Here is a 15,384-nt window from a genome sequence, read left to right as displayed (position 1 = left end):
ATTTCTAAATCAGATCACCTCAACCTTCCTCCTCCTGGGGGCAGGAAATTGTTGTCTATAGAAGGATTTTATTTTGAATTTTCTCCTGTGGTGGGTATTTTTCTTTCTGTTGATAAAATCTCTTGAAAGTGCTTTTAGAGAGTCACACCTTGAGTTTATTTGGAGACAGAGAACTCTTATTAGGACTGCTTTTGTTGTAATTTGCATTGGAATTCTGTGGTAGCAGATGAGGCTTGTTATACGTATGTGATAATTGGAAGTTTTTGTTTTTTCAAGGTAATGGTGTTTATTATAGTGGTGTTATAATGGTCTGTGTCCCAGAGTCGCTGTTCAAAGACCCTGTTCCAGAATAAGATCTTTAAAGCTTCTAGGGTATTAAGAGAACTTACGCAGAGTTGATTGAGATGTGTTCGCTCACATCTACTCATACTAGACCTAGCCTGATGAGAGGCAGGGATCTCGGGAAGTCCTGGCGTACCCCAGTGTTTTCGTGTTGCATCCCCGTTAATGCCAGTGCAGTTCCAGTGCCTTTTTGTTCCACCCGCTAGTGGTGGGCTGGTTGACTATGAATTCCATTTTGCCAGGATGGTCTGGGTTGGAAGTAAGCATTTAAAAATCTTTGGACAGCAGTCAAAGGAAGTGTATGTTGTGGCTCTAACTTCTGCTTTATTAATAGAATATTTGTGTTGTCTTTGACTTACTTAGCTCTTTACTGAGGAATGAGGTTCCTTTTAACAGGTATTACGGAGTCATTGTTAATTCACTTAACAAGGAGTAAGTTCGTTGTTTGAAATGGGTCATAGTTCAAAAGTGTACCTAGCATTTTAGTTACTTTTTGAAGAAGCAGGACTGTTTTTCTCAAAACTTTCTCTCTTAAATCCAGTAAACAGTATTTCTTGTATCCCCAGCAAATTCAATGTTTAAACTTTCCAAATTTTTATATTTTGTTTTTATTTTCTTTTCTACCATTTCATTCTACTCTAATCTTAGATTTGACTCTGTCCACTCTTTTTTCTTTTTGTGGAAGTAGACACAGAGGCAGGCAGAGAGAGAGATAGAGGGAAGCAGGCTCCTGGCTGAGCAGAGAGCCCAATGTGGGACTCGATCCCAGGACCCTGAGATCATGACCTGAGCCGAAGGCAGCGGCTTAACCCACTGAGCCACCCAGGCGCCCCAGGTCTCGACTTTCTTAAGAGGGTTTTTTTTTTTTTTTTAACCCCCTTTTAATTAGAAATATTTCAACAAATAATTCAGATGTTTTCTGACCTCTTAAAGGGAAGAAGGGAGAAATGGAATCCATAGGTTACATTGCACTGGGGATTCGGAGCTCCCAGTGTAGCCTGACAGTGCCCCTAGAGAATTTTCTTAATCCTTGTGTTTTAGTTGGATCTTTTAAATTGCAAGGAACAGAGATTTAGGCCAAGTTAGTGTAGAAAAGTGGTGTGAAATGGTGTAGTAGACTGAGTCATTGGCCCTACTTATTCACTCTTCTGTAGTATTTTACATTCATACCCTTGCTGTAGTTCATGGATGGAATGATATCCCTATCCCTTGGTTTTAGGGTTAGCTGGATGATTGCTTTAGCCCAGTGGCATGTTAGTAGACAGGAAAGCACAGGTTTGCAGCAGGTTTGTTCAGATAGACTTGTCCTCTCATGTCTTTGCCATCACCAAGAGAAGAACCCTGAGTAGGTATAGCCTCTTCAGCATAGACCTCAGAGTGAGACAGTGCAACAGGGCCCGCCCAGCAGACCCGCAGTTTAAAGCAGAGTCAACCCAACTCACATGCCCGAGGTAAAGTTAAATGCTTATTGTTGCATGCTACTAAGATTTTGTGGTCTTTCGCTGTACAGCATTATTTTGGCAATAGATGAGTAATATAGTTCTGGATCCAGGACAGCTCCTGGGCCTTTAGTGACTATCTCTCTTGCATGGTCTCTCCTAGTATTTTACTGTTTATGGGACTCCCAGTCAATCTGCCCCACTTTTCTCTCCCCACCCATTGGCTTCCTCATTCTGTCTTACTGCTCTCCTTTCCTTTATAGTTCCTGTTTGCTTATATGTTATGCCCTCTCTTAATTTTTCCATGACAAGGTTCCAATGGCTCCTCCATGGTCTCAGTCTCACGATTTCTCAACTTGTACTCCTATTGCTTAATATCTTATTCTTTAGATTTCAGATTTGAGAGGAAATCAGTTTTGCCTTTTACTGTTTTTCCCCTACCCCAGAAATGTCCTGTCCTCACTTGTTGGCCTCCATGGGAATTGGCTGCCTTTGGTTTAGGGGTCTGCCTCTGGTCTTATAAGATGTGCGTGGGGGTGTGTTGGGAGGAGGAATGTGTCTGAAATACGTAGGCGCTTAGTCCTTGTTTTACTAACAGAGGCTGTGAATGTGTGGAAGACTTAGTGATAAGACAAGTCTTTTACACAGTGTTTTATGTCATCTGGGGATTTTAGTGAGTGTTAAAGCTTGTCAGTTCCTGGGCTCATCAGTTCAAGCAAGGGGAAGCTTTTAACTTGGCTCTTGAAAGCATTTAATTTTCTGGGGCTGCATTCCATTTTTCAGTTTCCTAGTTCTAAGATATCAACCTTATAGCATGAATTCTCAGAATGAACCTCTTTCAAGGGAAGATGTGAGAAAAGAGATCATCTACTGAAAGAAAAGCTGACTCGTGCAAAACTTTCCATAGCTGAGAAGCAAATAAGTCCACTTATTCTGAAGTTCTGAATTTGCTGGTTCTTGAAGCCTTTTAGTAGATTCTTTTGGAATTTTTCCATTGATAGTTATGTCAAGTGCAAATAAAGACAATTTTATTTCTTCCTGTTTAATCTGTATACCTTCTTTTTCTTGTCATACTGCATTGGCTAGGACACTGGTATGATGTTGAATAGATGTGATGAGATTAGACATCCTTACTTTGTTCCTGAGTTTAGGGGAAATGATGCAGTTCAATTAACTTTAGGTTTTTCATCAATGCCTTTTATGTGTTTGAGGAAGTTCCCTTTTATCCAAGTTTTCTGACAGTTTTAATCATAAATAGATGTCAGATTTTGTCAGATATTTTTTGTATATCTATTGAGATGATCCTGTAGGTTTTTTTCTTTAGTCTATTGATACAGTGAATTACATTAATTGATTTTTGAATGTTGAATCCTTCTTGCATACCCAGGATAAATCCTCCTTGGTCTTGATGTATTATCCTTTTCATCTGTTGCTGTATTCAGTTCATTCTAGTATTTAGTTAAGGATCTTAATGTCTTTGTTTTGATTGTTGTGTTTGCCTTGTGCTTTCTTGTATTGCTAGATTGGTGTCAGGATAATGTGGCCTCATAAAGTGAGATAAGAAGGGTTCCCTCCTCTTGTGTTTTCTGGAAGAGTATATGTAAATTTGGTATAATTTCTTCTTACATATTTGATGAAGTTCACCATTGAAGCCATCTGGGCTTGGAGTTTTCTTTATTGGAGTTTTTTGTATTGCCCTTTTTTTTTTTAAGATTTTTATTTTATTTCAGAGAGAGAGCATGAGCAGGGTGGAGGGGCAAAGAGAGAGGGAGAAGCAGACTCTCCCCTGAGCAGGGAGCCCAATGCAGGGATCCTGAGATATGCCTTGGGCCAAAGGCAGATACTTAACCCAGTGAGCCACCCAGGTGCCCTGGTTGGAAAGTTTTTAACTGTAAATTCAGTATCTTTAATAGACGAAGGGCTCTTTAGGTTCTCTATTTCTTCTTAAGTGAGTTTTGCCAATTTGTGTCTTTCTAGGAGCTTACCTGATTCATCTAAGTTATGCAAATGTATGGCGTGATGTTAATATTATCCTTTTTTCTTTTTTTTCTTTTCTTTTTTTTTTAATTAGAGAGAGACACAGAGCAAGGGAGAGAGAATCTGAAGCAGGTTCCATGTCCAACACAGAGCCCAACACCAGGTTTTGGTCTCACAACCCTGAGATCATGACCTGAGCCTAAATCAAGAGTGGGATGCTTAACCAACTGAGCCCCACAGGCACCTCAGATATTGTTATCTTTTTAATGTGTGTAGGCTTCCTAGAGATGTCTCCCTTTGGAGTCTTGAATTTGGTTATTTGTGTCTTTTGTCTTTTTTCTTGATCATTCTGGTGAGAGATTTAGAATTTTATTGATATTTTTAAAGACCTGGCTTTTGGTTTCACTAATTTTTCTCTTATTTTTTGGTTCTCAATTTCATTGATTTTTATTCTTTATTATTTATTTCCTTTTACTTGCCTTAGGTTTACTTTGGTCTCCCTTTTTAGTTTCTTAAGGTAGAAGCTTAGTTTAGTTTATCAGAGGACTTTTTCTTCTTTTATAATAAATTTTCAACGCTATAATCATTCCTTTAGGCACTGTTTCAGCTGCATTCTATAAATTTTCATATATTGTTTTGATGTTCTTTCAATTCCAAATATTTTCTTTTTTTTTTTTTTCCCTTAAGATTTTATTTATTTATTTATTTAAGAGAGGGAGAAAGCACAAGAAGGGGGAGGGTCAGAGGGAGAGGCAGACTCCTCGCTCTGCTGAGCAGGAAGCCCAATTTGGGACTCCATGCCAGGACTCCAGAATCATGACCCAAGCCAAAGGCAGTTGTTTAACCAACTGAGCCACTGAGGCGCCCCAAAACATTTTCTAATTTCTGTTATTACTTCCTTTTTGACTCAGGGTGGTTTAGAAGTGTGTTTTATTTCCAAATATTTGTGGTCTCTACAGATACCTTCTTGTTAATGATTTCAAATTTAATTACTTTGTGGTCAGAGAATATACTTTGTTGTAATTTCAGTTCTTTTAAAGTTGTTGAGAATTGTTTTATGGCCACGAACATAGACTATATTGATGAATGTCCTTTGTGCATATTGAAAATATTGTATATTAATTTAAAAAAAGATTAGGGGCGTCTGGGTGGTTCAGTGGATTAAGCGACTGTCTTTGGCTCAGGTCATGATCTCAGGGTCCTGGGATCGATCCCACACCCGGCTCTCTGCTCAGCAGGGAGCCTACTCCTCCCACCCCCGGACCTGCCTCTCTGCCTACTTGTGATCTCTGTCTTAAATAAATAAAATCTTAAAAAAAAAAAAAAAAGATTTTATATTCTGCTCTTACAGGGTAGAGCATTCTCTAAATGTTAGTTAGGTCAAGTTGGTTGATAGCTTTATCCCTATCTTCTATATGCTTACAAGTTTTTTGTCTACTCATTTTATGGATTACTAAAAGAGGAGTGTTAATTTTCCACCTATAATACATACATAATTGTTATCTATTTTATTATATGTTATATATATATTTCCTTTGAGTTCTCAGTTTTTGCTTCCTGTGTTGTGAAGTTCATTTGTGAGATGCATACAAATTAAGGATGGTTATGTTTTCTTCGGGAATTAACCTTTATCATTATGTGAATGGCTTTCTTTGTCTCTTTTAGTATCTCTTCTAAAGTCACAACACATTATACTTCTGGTTTTCCCCTTACATCCAGTGTGATACTGTTTTCATACATTTTACTTTTACGTATTTTATAAATCCACAATACACTGTTATTATTTTTATTTTGACATTTCTCTTTTAGAGTGATTAAAAATGTGGGAAAAGGGGCATTTAAAAAAGATATATTTATTTATTTGAGAGGTGGGCAGAGGGAGAGGGAGAGAATCTTAAGGAAACTCCCTGCTGAGCAGGGAGCTAATACGGGTCTCTATCCCAAAACTTGAGATCAAGACTTAAGACAAATCTAAAGTCTGGACGCTTAACTTACAGAGCCAGCCAGGTGCCCTGGAAAAAGGGTTTTATACTTCCCTTTTTTATCATTTCTGGAACTGTTAACCTCTTTTTGTAGATCCATACTTTTGTCTGTTGTCATATGCCTTCTACTGGAAGAACTTCCTTCACCATTTCTTGGCAGGGGTGCACAGACATTGGATTACCTCAGCTTTTGTTTATCTGAAAACTGTTATTGCCTTCATTTTTGAAACATATTTTTGCTCAATATTCATGAAAGCCCCCTCCCCTTTAATACTTAAAAGATTTCATTCTAGGGGCACCTGGAAGAGCATGAGATTCTCTTGATCTTGAGGTTGTGAATTTGAGCCCCACACTGGGTTTAACGATTATTTTAAAAACGTGGTTTAAGAGATTTCACTCCATTATCTTCTGTATTGTATAAATTCTGATAAGTGAGCTGCTGAAAATGTAATTTTCTTCCTCAGAGAGTAATTTTTCCCCCCCTCTGGCTATATTTAAGATTTTCATTTTGACTTTTAGCATTTGACTATGAACCAGCTGGGTGTTTTTTGTTGTATTTATTTAGCTGCTTACTTGTTTGTATTTGTTCAGTAGAGTTCTCTAAACTTCTTGGATCAGTGGTTTGATGACTTTAATTTTAGAAAGTTCTCAGTCACTTTTTCTTCAAATATCCTTTCTGCCTTGTTCTCTTCCTCCTCTTCCTGGGACTCTGGTTCCACGTATATGATATCATTTGATCATTTCTCAAAGCTGTTCAGTGTTCTTTCTGTTGTGTACATGCCCCCTGCCCCCACTTCTTGTTCTCTCTGTGTTTCACTTTTGGGTGATTTCTAGTGATTTATCTTCAAGTTCATTGATTACATTCTTGATTATGTTGAGTGTTAGGGTGAGCCCAACAGAGAAATTGTTCATCTCTGATAACTTACCAAAAATAGCATTTCTTTCTGACTCTTTCATGAATTATCTATCATTTTGTTGAAATTTGCAGTCTGTTCCTGCATATTGTCTACTAACTTCTTTAACTTACTAATCATTGTTATTTTAAATTCCCTTAGTTACAGCATCTGGGTCATCTCTCAGCCTGGTTCTTTTGATTGCTTTGTCTCCTTGCTTTGTGTGTATCTTTTAATTTTTGGTCGCCTGCTGGACATTAGTGTTAGGAGACTGAGGTGGACATTAAATATTGTTGAGTCTACTGTTACATTAGGGGTAGGTTTTAGGGGAGAGAAGTTGCCACATTTGTATATATAGAATATTCATGACCTGTTTTAGGACTAGGAACTTAATTTTATTATTTTTTTTCAGTTATTATAGAATTTCACATTTTCATATCTTTTACTTTTATAGCATTCACAGAAGTTACCTTGTCAGGACTTCCCCTTGTAATTGCTTTCTCAGTTACTTTGGCTCCTACTGTATTTGAAACTCTTCTTTAGTTCTGATGTCTGCTGTACCAAATGATACTTGTTAACAAGTTTGTCTTTTCTCACTAGACTGAAAGTTCTTAAAAGAAGGCAGAGTGCTACTTATATTTGGATCTCTGTAATCTTTTAACCACATTTTAGATGCAAGTCTTTTCTGAGTAGAATTGAAATTATTGAGGGGTGCCTGGGTGGCTTAGCCACTTACACGTCCAACTCTCCGTTTTGGCTGAGGTCATGATCTGAAGATCATGAGATTGAACCCCACATTGGGCTCCATGCTCAGTGCGGAGTCCGCTTGAGATCATTTCCCTCTCCTCCTCCCTTCCTCATACTCATTTTCATACACTCTTGCAAATACCAAAAAAAAAGAATGCCGTAAATGCTAGTTGGTGCGTTCCAGTTTAATTATTATTAACAGTGCATGTTAAAAAGGCACATCCAATTTTAAGTTCTTAGAAGCTAAGTTCTTTCAGTAGGAGGACTTTTAATATTGTAAAACCATCTGTCCCAGTGTGGATAAATATAACCACTTCTGTATTACTTAGGGAAATAACCTTTGGTGTGAGTATTTACAGTAGAAAGGGAACACAGCTGAGTAGTTGCTACCTTACTAGCAATAATATATTCTTATGCCTTCTCTCTTACCCTAGGGACAGGGTGCCCTATTCCTAGGGGAATAAGGTCAATACAGACATAGATTTCCCAGGTCAGCCTTCCCTGGGACCAAAGGCACTTACAGCTCTTTATTTTTTTTTTCCCCCTCTAAGATTTTATTTATTTATTTATTTGACAGAGAGAGAGATCACAAGTAGGCAGAGAGAGAGAGAAGGAAGCAGGCTCCCCACCGAGCTGAGAGCCCAGGACCCTTAGATCATGACCTGAGCTGAAGGCAGAGGCTTTAACCCACTGAGCCACTCAGGTGCCCCAGCTCATTTTTAGTTATATGTTAAAACTGTAATCATCCTCTGGTAGTATTTGTTGTTTGTTTTTACAGCATCTTCTTCTTTACCACCTCTGTTGATCAAATTATGTTTGAATAGATACATAAAACCCAGAGGGAATCATGGGAAGGTGGTGAGAGCCTGGTGAGAGTTACTTAAACTGTTTGGCAGACAGCTGTTGGGAAGATACTGTTAAAGTTGGTAAGGCACAATATTCTGGATTCACAGTTTTCCTTAGCTAACAAGAAGGGGTGGAAAACACAGTTGTGGGTCAGAGAGGATTATGCTTTGGGTACCCTTGGTGCCTCTATCACTGAACCCTTTTATTAGGTTAGTAGTTATCACATTTAGACAGTATCCTCTTCTATAAATGCTGTACGCTGCTATATGTAGGACAAGGATAATTATTCATACATTTTTCAAGTTTTAGAAGAAAATAGGTGATATATTGGACCCACAGATCTCATATAATTAGGTAATGCTTGAACTACTTGGATAGCAAGTATGAGGTAACACTAGGAATGGGAATGGGGAAGGGATTGGAAGAAGGAGGACTGAAATAACTTTTTTTAGCCACAGTGAATTTTTTTTTATAATACAAAATATTATTTCTTGAATTTGGAAAACCACATTCATTTGTATGAATGTTAGAGAAATTGGAAAGTATAAAGAGACCAATTGCCATTAAAAAATACATTTGAGGGGCGCCTGGATGGCTCAGTGGGTTAAGCCGCTGCCTTCCGCTCAGGTCATGATCTCAGGGTCCTGGGATCGAGTCCCGTATCGGGCTCTCTGCTCAGCAGGGAGCCTGCTTCCCTCTCTCTCTCTCTCTACCTGCCTCTCCATCTACTTGTGATTCCTCTCTGTCAAATAAATAAATAAATAAATAACCTTTAAAAAAAAAAATACATTTGACCCTGAACTGTGCTGGAGTTAGGGTCCCTGACTCCTGAGCAGTCAAAATCTATATATAACTTCTGACTCCCCAAAGACTTAACCAGTTTAGACTTAGCCAGCCTGCAGTTGACTGGACGCCTTACCGATAAGTCAGTTAACACATTTTGTCTGTTACATACTGTATTCTTTTTTTTCTTTTTTTTTTAAGATTTGATTTATTTATTTGACAGACAGAGATCACAAGTAGGCAGAGAGGCAGGCAGAGAGAGGGGGGGAAACAGGATCCCCGCGGAGCAGAGAGCCTGATTGTGGGGCTTGATCCCAGGACCCTGAAACCATGACTTGAGCTGAAGGCAGAGGCTTTCACCCACTGAGCCACCCAGGCGCCCCACATACTGTATTCTTAAGAATAAAGTGAGAGAAAAGAAAATGTTACTAAGGAAATCTTAAGAGAAAATGTGTTTACAGTATTGAGCTGTATTTATTGAAAGAGATAGGCGTATATATGGACCTGCACAATTCAAACCCTTGTTCGGAGGATAACTGTATGCATGTTTTGGTAGTCAGTTTCGTTGAACAACTTTCCTCAGAGTGAAGAGGTATCAAGACATCTCCACACCTTGGTAATGGAACATTGCCTAATGGAAAGCACACCCCCATGGGAGTGTTGTAGAATTTCTGCTGACAAAAGAAATCTGCCCAAAGTATCTCACATACTGTCTTTAGAGGCTACTACTGTCAGCTTTTTTTTGTGTTTGTTTTACATACAGGCTTTCTTCAAGTTTTCTTGCCTCGTGAATTGATGGTGGCCACTTAGATTTGCTTATGATTTCCTGTTCTTTCTTTCCCTTAACCTTTGAAAAATGTTTTATTATGGGAAATTTCAAATTTACACACAAGTAGAATGCTACAACAAATTATCATACCATTCTTATTTTATTATCTTCTCTTTCCTTCCTTTTCTCCTTCCTTCCTTCCTCTTTCTTTCTTTCTTTCATTCATTCATTTGACAGAGAGGTAGTGAGAGAAGCAACACAACAAGCAGGGGGAGTGGGAGAGGGAGAAGCAGGCTCCCTGCTGAGCAGGGAGCCCTACCCAGGGCTTAATCCCAGGACCCTGGGATCTTGACCTGAGCTGAAGGCAGACACTTAATGACTGAGCTGCCCAGGTGCCCCCTTTCTCACTTTCTTTCTTTTTTTTTTTTTTTAAGATTTTATTTATTTATTTGACAGAGAGAGATCACAAGCAGGCAGAGAGAGAAGAGGAAGCAGGCTCCCTGCTGAGCAGAGAGCCCAATGCGGGACTCGATCCCAGGACCCTGAGATCATGACCTGAGCCGAAGGCAGCGGCTTAACCCACTGAGCTACCCAGGCGCCCCTCTCACTTTCTTTTTGACTTGTTTTAAAGAACATCCATACAACCTGTTATTTCATCTATAGCTATTTTAGTTTTTATACCTATTGGATATGGACTTTATAGAAAAGCACATTATCATACCCCCAAAATTTCTTGAAACCTAATTCCTTAATATTATCTAATACTGAATCTCTTCCCTTGATTTTTCTCGAAAATGTCTTCTTACAGTTGACTCTGTTTTTTTGTTGTTTTTGTTGTTGTTGTTGTTGTTTTAAGATTTTATTTATTTGAGAGAGAGAAGGAAAGAGAAAGAGCATGAGCGGGGGAGGGCCAGAGGGAGAAGCAGCCCGATGCAGGATGCAGTCTTGGGACTCCAGGATCATGACCTGAGCTGAAGGCAGTCACTTAATCAGCTGAGCCACCCAGGGCATCCTGACTCTTTTGAATCAGGTCCAAATAAGATCCACTTAGTGCATTTCATTGTTTTATCCCTTTAATCTTTTTAAGTCTATAATACACTTTTTTATTTTTATTTTTATTTTCTTTTTTTGCTTATACCATTTATTTATTGAAGAAACTGGGTGTTTCCCTCCTCCCCGTGTTATGTAACATGCTATTCTTTTTCCATGTTTCCTTGTAAACAGTTAGTTAGATTGAGGCTTAACTTTTTATAATCATTCATATTTTTTATTATTTGTACGTGGTGTATTAAACTGCTTTTCACATTCAAAGACCATGTTGATTGTCCTACTTTGTATACTAAGATTGATTGGTGAGCTCATGTTGGCCTGGCCTTTTGTTATCAGGTGTTTTTCCTCCCCATTTGACCTGCAAAATCCGTGGGGTGACATTGCGACAACCTATAGATTTCCAGGTCTGTACCTTCCAGCTAATGGTTTTAATTTAACATTCATGGGTGATTATGGCCTGCATCATTTGTTTCACTATTGTTAACATTTTAAGAAGACATGCGAAACTTAGAGAAAAGGAAAGGAAAATTTTTAATTAAGAACTTTGGGAAAAAAACTGCAGGTCAACTCTGAGGTGTCTGGAAACTTGTGCAAAATATGTTTTTTTCTCTGATTATGGCTAGTAAAGGACATGTGTAGAAAAGAATGTTTAAAAGTTGTGTGTTTAGCTAAATTTACTGCTAAGTAAATTTGTTTTTGAATAAGTTGTCCTTAAAAGGTTTTATGGGAACAGATTTTGAGTTAGATTCCTGCTTTCGGATTATTATGTGTTTGTGAAGTATTTTTATCTACATTGGGTTTTGCTCCAAGGATAGTAAAATTCTGAGATTACTTTGTTTGGGGAGTATGGGTCATGAATCCATATAGGTCACTTGAATCCATGTAGGTCATTTCTTCTCACTGTTGTGGTCACATTGTTTTTTTGTTTTTTGTTTTCTGGGTTTTTTGGTTTTCTGGGTTTTTTTGTTTGTTTGTTTTTTGTTTTGTTTTGTTTTTTGGTAAGCCTACCTAGAAGGCTGTTCTATAATACCAATAGAAATAGTTGACATTATCAAGTATTTCCTGTGTGTCAGACACTATACTTTTAAATTTGTGTATACTAATTAATTCAGTTTTTACGTGATTATCAGCCCTGTTTTACATACGAGGAAAATGAGGCAGAGAGATTAAATGATTTGCTGTGGTCATACAACTAATGAATGTCAAGGGCCTAGATTTGGACCTAGATAGTCTGGTTGTAGGATTTATGCTCTGCTGGAGTAGAATTTATGCTCTGCTGTAGCAGAAGGACGGAGTGGGTTAGGTAGTGTCTCTGTTACTAGAAGAATATCTCAAGTGTATGGTCCTCTACTAGTCCTGGAGGATAATCTATTTGTATTCATATGTAAATAATCTACATATATGTGTATTTTGTTTGCCTGTTTGTGTGTGTATATATATATAGAGAGAGGGGAAGATAGCATTCATGTCCACATGGAGGAACAAATACGTAGAGTTTTCCCCTTTAGAAGGTCTTTCTGGGGGTGCCTGGGTAGCTCATTCGTTAAGCCATTAAGCTAAGTGTCTCCGTCTGCCTTCGGCTGAAGTCATGATCCCAGGGTCCTGGGATTGAGCCCTGCGTCCGGCTCCCTGCTCTGTGGGGGACCTGCTTCTCTCACTGCCAGTCCCTCTGCCGTGTTCCTTCTCTAGCTGTCAAATAAATAAATCCTTCTCTCTGTCAAATATATAAATAAAAATCTTTTTTTAAAAAAGGTCTTTCTGACTCTTGAGACCTTTTTTGAATCTCTTAACTTTAGGTGGAGTAGAAACAGTGTCCTGACTCTAATAATATCATCTTGGGTAGAGGGACTTACGAGGTCAGAATAGATGGTGAGGCCCCAAAGGAAACCTAGCAGACAGCTTCAGGTCTCAGGCAGATTCACACAGGGTACTGCTCTGGCCTTTGGACCTTTTTGCCTGAAGTTCAGGTTGCTTGCACTCTAACCATTCATCCGGACCTTACCTACATATTTTTGGAGCAGAATGCCAAATAGCTAGTATTCAATACCATTGAAATAGTTTTTCAGATTCTCCAAATCACAATAAGTAGCAGTCATAGATATTGATTATAGAACCAAGAGTCAGGAGGCACTGTGTAAACTGTCTTGCCCAATTTTATCTTTGGTCTCTGCTAAGTGATTTTTTTTCTTAAATTGAGGTGTGTCTCATATTTTAACAAATTTCAGTAATTTTCTTCACCGCTTTTTCTGTCCTTCATTCTGTTTTTACTCTAGCAAGTGAATTTATTTCTACTGAATGTCATTTCAGATGAGAACAGTGAATAATTTGAGCGTCATGTTCTTTCACAAGAAAATTTCTACCTTTCTTTATGTTTTTATGTTTGAACTGTGCTTATTTTGTATTAGTCTGATAAGAGGTTAAATCGGGGTAAGAAAATGTCTAAATCTTCAAGAATCTGAATATTGTAAAAAATCTGATGGTTTGAACAGTTGGCTATCATGGACAGGGATGTGTTAACACAGAACTAATGAGGAAGCTTCCTCAAGTCAGGATCCAAAAGAGATGGATTTATCTAGTGTTTTTCACTCTGCATTTGAAGCTTCAAGCAGTTGCGTGCCACTGGTAAAATTTAATAGGAAAGTCCTCAAGGGACTGATTCTCTAGGAGTGAGAGAGAGGATGGACTTAAAGACAACCTGTTTCTTTCTTTCTTTTCTTTTTTTTTTTTTTAAAGATTTTATTTATTTATTTGACAGACAGAGATCACAAGTAGGCAGAGAGGCAGGCAGAGAGAGAGAGGAGGAAGCAGGCTCCCTGCTCAGCAGAGAGCCCGATGCGGGGCTCGATCCCAGGACCCTGGGATCACGACCTGAGCCGAAGGCAGAGGCTTTAACCCACTGAGCCACCCAGGCGCCCCAAGACAACCTGTTTCTTAATTTTATTTATTCTGTTTACAGATTCAAATGTTGACATTGTATATAATTTTGATAATTGTTGCATCACTAATTTTTCCCAAATTTAGAGAATTTTTTAAAATACTTAGCATGTTTTAGAAAGGACATTCATGTCTTCTAAAACAGAAACAGTTCCTGAATCATCTTCTAGACTTCAGTGCAGCCCTTCCTTTTTAGTAAGTTTTTCTTGGCTGGGGGCGGGGGGAGGGTAGAATTTCTTACCCAGCTTTCTTATTCCTTAGAGAATGGAAAGCTCAGTAAAATAGAGAACATAATAACATTTTTGCAGGATTCCCTTTCCATAGGTTTTTTTTTTTTTTCTCTTGCTGTGTAGTTATTCTGTGTACAGATGTCATAGAAGTAAGTATAGGATTTTAGAGCATAGGATCCCTAGGAAAGGATTTTCAAAATTTCACGTCAAACAATTTCATTTTATAGTTGAAGAAATGGTCACTTCTTCAGTTTCATTGGAGACTGTCCTGCATATCTTCTCTTGCTGGTTCCTGAGTGAGGTAGGCCGCTCCTCACTCAAACAATAAACCCCAAAATGAGAGGGAGAAAATTGATAAGGGGTTGAATTTGGTAAAATAGAATTTCAAAATGAATATTATGTTGGACATAAAGTATTAGGTTAATAAAGATGAGCTAAGCATGCATTGTCCTTGCATGGCCTTCCGGCTGATTGGGTCAGTTCCAGTATGGTGCTAAACTGTAGGAGGTTGGCCTTTCATGCCTGGCTTGTGTAAGTGGGCCTTTACCCTGGTCCTAGTCCCTTCAATAGGTCATCAGAGGCAGAGCAGTAGAGCTGGTTTCCCTTGGCATGTAGGATGTGAACAGCAGCAGCTGCACACATGAAGAAAGCTTGAGGTTTCTTCCCACTGGGTTACTGACATTTGTATAAATATATTTTTTACTGATCATTTGGCAAAATGGTCTTTTTCTTCTCATAATTTTTAAGTTGCTTCTTGGGCTTATAAAAGAAGGAGTCACTTCATAAATAAATAATAATTCTGTATCTTTCTGTCAAAGTTACACATCTCATAGCTGTTCCCCATATTCTCTAGAATGTCCAGAGCAGCTCTTGATGGAGGGCATCCTTGTCTTTTTCCTGACTTCTTAATAGGACTGCTTTGGACATTTCACTGTAAGATTTGACTTGGTTTCCAATAGATGTTACTAAGGGATGCTAACTGCTTTAACCAGCTAAAGTACTTAGTTCCACTTTTGACTTTGCAAATTAAGGGAAATACAGAACATAGAAAACTCAGGAGATAACAGAAAATATATCAGGTATTAAATAATATTAAGTACCTGGGAGAATTTATCTTAAAGAAGTATAAGGCAGTAGGATGATTTCATTATCCTCAAGTACAGGTAGGGCCTGTGCTGGCCAGTTAAATCTTCCAGATCATCTCTGAGAATGGAGAAATAATCTGATGCTCTGGGCATGTGACTGGGGCGGAACATACCGCCAGGTGTTCTATATACTCTCAGGGCGACCCTGTGTAGGGGCGAGAACAAACACAAGCACTGTACTCAGGAGCCTGGAGACAAGCTCCCTTCCTCCTGCGACGTCCCTCGGGCGCCCTCTACTGGCCAAGCT

General features: G+C 38.6%; 1 protein-coding gene across 6 annotated transcripts in view; it reads left to right on the top strand.

Annotated features, from left to right (window-relative positions):
• The window catches only part of CHD6 (chromodomain helicase DNA binding protein 6), a 194,700-nt gene that overhangs the window by 23,031 nt on the left and 156,285 nt on the right, over positions 1-15,384 (top strand). Inside the window, exon 1 of one of the 6 annotated variants that reach the window (XM_082744631.1) lies at positions 14,271-14,293. The exons of the other annotated variants lie outside the window; for them this stretch is intronic. The gene's annotated coding sequence lies outside the window, so the exon portion shown is untranslated. Of the gene's footprint in view, positions 1-14,270; positions 14,294-15,384 lie in introns of those variants that run through there. 6 annotated transcript variants of the gene reach the window in all.

Source organism: Mustela nivalis, assembly GCF_964662115.1.
Source record: "Mustela nivalis genome assembly, chromosome: 8".
Taxonomy (NCBI): Eukaryota; Metazoa; Chordata; class Mammalia; order Carnivora; family Mustelidae; genus Mustela; species Mustela nivalis.
This window is presented reverse-complemented; position numbering and strand designations above follow the sequence as displayed.